We start from the raw sequence: 5,148 nt of genomic DNA, 5'->3' as shown, positions 1-5,148 counted from the left end.
CACTTCCAGGGGCGGAGGCGGGGCGGCCGCGGAGTTCCGCAGCCCCCGCGGGCCGGGCTCCGGGCGCCGAGCGAGGGCCGGCGGCAGCGAGGGCGCCGCGGCGTTTGTGCGGACGCGTCACGGCGAGGCGCAGGCCGTACCGCGCGCCGCCCGGGCGTTTCACCCCGCGCCGCCCGGGCGTTTCCCTCCGCGCGCGGACGGCGCTACTTGCAGCCGCGGCCGCTGGGCCCGAGGGGGTGGGGGCGGGGGCGCCGAGCCGTCGGCGTGGGCGCGGCGTCAACCGTCAACCGCAGCCGCTGGAGGGGCCACGGCGGAGCGCGCGGGCGGCCGGGGGGTCCGCCGCTTGCAGGGCTCGCCGCGCGGTCCCGGCCCCCGGGAAGGACGCCGGCCCTCAGGTCCTCCTCGGGGCGATAATATGTGGAGCCTCACTTTAGGGCGGCAAGGGAGACAAAGATGACGGCGTTTGGCCCTGTGGCGCGGAGCGGCCCGCCCGCCGCTATTGTGTGGCCGCCTGACGGAGCAGCAGCGCTGTTTTTCTTACTCCCAACGTGGTGATCCGGTGGCAGCAGAGGGACTTACAAGGAGGCTTTGTCTGCAGAAGAGCTGCTGCGACACGGCCTCTCCTGAAAGGCCGCCCGGCCGCCTTCCGCGGGGACCGCCCGCAAATTTTTTTTTTCCCATATCAATTAGGGGGGGGGAATCTGCATTTTCCTCCCCACCTTTTTCTTCAGATTTGAGCCCCAGGTGTCTGCCGCAGGAAAGAGCTACCACCCGCCTTGACTTTACCTCCTTTATGTTAGTCGTCAGCCACCCGAAAACTGTTGACGTAACAGAGGGCTTTATGGGCCCTTTCAGCAGCGTCCTGTGCTGTCTCGGGAATAATTAGGAAACGGTGGATGTGGGCGATGCTCAGGCACACGGAGCGCCCGCGTTTGTTTGGTTGAATCCACCCGGGTGCTCCGACGCAGGCCCCGGCAGGGGGGAGGGGAGGACAGGGAGTCACAGCTACTTGGGGAGCCAGGGAAGGTGCCCGGCGGGAGGAGGAGAGCCGCTGGGCCCTTGTAATAATAGCGCCAAAGTTTGGATTTACAGCTCCGCCCTGCTGCTCTCCCATACCCCTCTTTTATTTCTTCACTGCGTTTACAACCACCTGATAACGTGTATTTTTACACATTTATTGGCGTCTCTCCCCGCTTGCTACTTGTGTACTGTCGTTCCCTGGAGCCTAGTACGGTACCTGGCAAAGTACTGGGGGCTTTGCAAATATTTAGTGAAATGAGTGATTTCCAAGCAGACGTGACGCGTGACGTAAAGGCATTGTGAGGGAATCACCAACCCGGAAGCCACGTGACGCCAGGAAAATGGATCTCGTCAAACGTGCGCTTTTCGTCGTGGAGCCATAATTGATAAGGAATAAGCCAAAAGATAGTCACACCACCATTCCATTTTCCAATGAAAAATAGGAAGATAAATGAGCTGGCGCTTTCAGGTTGCTTTCCCTTCTTTCTGGGGCTTGATTTTCTGAGGGAAGCCTACCGAAAAATCTGTGAGGACGATGGATTCCTGGTAACCCTGGGCACATGCTCACCTCTGAGAGTTTAGGTGGACTGTCTGATGAGCAAGACATGGGGCTTCGCGACATTGAGAACACATTATACACATCAATGTTACGTATATATTTTTCTGTCCTGGAGCCTCTCACGTATATTACACATCTGAAGAGTGTGTTTTACACGAAAATATGCTGGCTGAATACTTACTACCTGAACGCCCCTTCAAAAATGGCTGATTCATAAATGATGGATTTTTTAAGAATTTTATTTGAGCGAGTGGGAGAGAGCACTCTCACGTGCCCACAAGAGAGGGAGTGGCAGCGAGTGGGAGAGGCAGAAAGAGAGGGAGAGGGACAAGCAGACTCTGACGAGTGCCAGCCCCAGGCACAGGACTGGATCTCACATCCCTAAGATTGTGACCTGAGCAAAAACCAAGAGACACTTAACCGAAGGAGCCACCCAGGTGCCCCGGATTGGTTTCCAAGGAAATGAAAATGGAGTGTTTGAGAGTGAAGAGAATCAGAATAACCAGCCCCTTTAAGGAATTATCCCTGTCTCAACCTCCTTTTCTCTGACACTTTGGTTAGGAAAGGACCACAACCAAACCTTGCCTAGGAGAGTTTATAATAACCTGTCAGAGTATACCTGATAGGTTGGAAAACTAAGTTTAAAATCTTATATGTCAATGCCTCAATCATCCAGTAATCATGGCATCCTGGTATGCAAAATTGGAGGTATCCTGGAAGATCGTTCAACAAATACACTTTATTTATTGAATATTATGTGCTAGGCATTGTTCCAGGTGCTGTAGATATAGCAGTGGGAAAAAAGAAACAGCAATCTCTCCCTTGCTTTATATTGTTCCACTTTCAGGCCCCTTCCATCCTTTCACTACATCTTTTAAAAATCAAATCCTTTTAAAACCTAAGTTTTGGCCAGAAAAAGTCCATTTCTCAAATTTTCTTTTTATGGCTATAATTTTTGAAAGTTTAAAAATGACTCTCCTGGATTCCTTTAGTTGGCTGTAAGTGAAGATAATTACTATCCAAACAGCTTTCACCCTTCCACAAGAATGTTTCCTTCACCTAGACTTTACCTGACCATACCAATCTTAGAGTAGCATACAATAAAACATAATGTGGAGAACAGCAATATTAAACAAAATTTTAAAAACAAAAGTATTCCTTTACCAGATTTTATTTTCTTAAGGAATAAACTAAATGCTGATGTGGAAACTCAGAATATAAATGAACAATAAGATTCTAGTGGAAACTCAGAATATAAATGAACAATAAGGTTCTAGTACCAGAAGGAATTTCAAGCCTGTTATCATAGTTGTACTAATTCTGCTCTCTTCCACCAATTTCCTCTAAATTTTTTCCCTTTCATTCAGTCTAAAATGCTCACATAAGATCCTGGCTTAACTACGAACTATGGCCTTCCCCATTTCACATTTAAATGTGTTAAAGTTCAACTTTGCTTAAACATTCCTGAGCTATCCTATATTCCTGCTCATTCTTTTCACCCTAAACTGAAAGCATACCTCCTCTCTGTCCTCTCCATCTTTTCTCATCTCTTCCCCACCCGGAGTTGCTCAAGCCTAAGGGTTAGAGTTGTATTCTCCAGCATGCTAGTGATTCTCAACCCTGGTTAGCATGTTAGAATCGCCTGGGAGACCTTAAAAAAATACTGGCTTCTTGGGCCTGCCCGGACCAAAGAATTAGAATCCTTGGAAGTAGAGCCCCAAAACTCGCATTTTTCTAAAGGTCTTGGAAAATTTGAATGAAAGCCAGTTTGAGAAACAGTGCAGTGGGCAGCTAAGTATCTAAAGCAGTGTTTCTCAAACCTCAGCATTTCAGAATCACCTGAAAGCGCTTGTTCAAACGCAAATCACTAGTTCCTACACCCTGAGTCTGATTCAGTAGATTTGGGGTACGGGCCCAAGAATTAGCACTTCTAACTAGTTCACAGATGATGCTACTGCTGCTACCATGATATAATCCCCCCAAACAGGGGCACCATAAAAAAAAAAAAAGAAAGAAAAAATCAGATTGCATTTGTTATTTCAAACAAAGCGTTCAAGTTAACTATCATGGTGCAAATCAGAAACTTTTGGGGCTTCTGTACCTTTATTTTATGGTTTACATGATTTTTTATTTAGAATTATATTTGGGGGGATCCCTGGGTGGCGCAGTGGTTTGGTGCCTGCCTTTGGCCCAGGGCGCGATCCTGGAGACCCGGGATCGAATCCCACGTCGGGCTCCCGGTGCATGGAGCCTGCTTCTCCCTCTGCCTGTGTCTCTGCCTCTCTCTCTCTCACTGTGTGCCTATCATAAATAAATAAAAATTAAAAAAAATATTAAAAAAAAGAATTATATTTGGGGAGAGAGATGGGACTCCCCTAATTTTTTTGTTGCTAGGGGAGGCTTCTAAAAATCTTAAGCCTTATAGTTATTAAGTCCCCCACAGACCAGTGCATCTCTTCCTGTAAACCTCAGCTTTCATCCTTCCGTGAGAGCATCTCCTTCACCAGATTTTGCCTGACCATAACAAGTCATAATGGCCCACAACAAAACATTATATGAAGAAAAGTAAAACATACACACTCCCATATACCCCCCATTCCCCCACCCACCCCCTCACACATCTCTCATTTCTCCCAACAAGAAGCTGTAAGGCAGAAATAGTGTTTATCTTGTCTTCCAGGTGATTGGTGAATGTATCTTGCATGTTTAATCCTATCACAGAGAACTTGACACACGGAGAGGCTGTTATGGAGAGTTATGGAGTTATGGAAATGAAAAGTACTTTTGCTTTTAAAGAACTCTTCCATCTGTTTTGACAGTTTATCTTCTCTCTACCAGCCCAAGACATAGCTTACATGGAGAAAATCAGGTGCATGAAGCTTTCAAACTTGCCGGGAACCATACAGCTCGTTAGGTATGAAGTGAGTGCTCCTAGCTCCCAACTTGGCATTCTTTTCCCTAGAACATGCTGTAAACCAAATGCTAGACAATAGATCTGAAGGGAAGAGAAAAGGAATTTGAGATTTTTTTTAACCTGCAAAAGTGAAATCTAAAACAAAACAAAACAAAACAACAACAACAAAACCAAAACACCTTACAGTTTTCAAGCCCATGTAAGTAACAAGGTTATCATGCAGTTAGCATTTAGTGCAATTTATGATACATGAAGAAGAACCATATGAAAAGGGAACAAGACAACATGGATGGACCTCGAGGACATTATGCTAAGTGAACTAGGTCATGCAGAGAAAGACAAATGTTTTAAGTTCTCACTTCTATATGGAATCTAAAAAAAAAAAGAAAAAAAAAAGAGAGAGAGAGAGGAACAAAAAACCCCAACCTCATAAATAAAGAACAAAGTGATAGTTGCTAGAGGTTGTTGGGGGGAGGGCCAAAGTAGATGAAGAGGATCAAGAGGTACAAACTTCCAGCTATAAAATAAACAAGTCCTAGGGATGTAGTGTACAACACGGCAGCTACAGTTAATCATACTATATTGCACATTTGAAACTCGCTAAGAGAGTAAATCTTAGAAGTTTCCACCACACACACATGCAAATCTGTAACTG

The sequence above is a fragment of the Nyctereutes procyonoides genome, unplaced genomic scaffold (genome assembly GCF_905146905.1).
Source record: "Nyctereutes procyonoides isolate TBG_1078 unplaced genomic scaffold, NYPRO_anot_genome, whole genome shotgun sequence".
Lineage (NCBI taxonomy): Eukaryota > Metazoa > Chordata > Mammalia > Carnivora > Canidae > Nyctereutes > Nyctereutes procyonoides.
Note: the sequence above shows the minus strand (reverse complement) of the source record.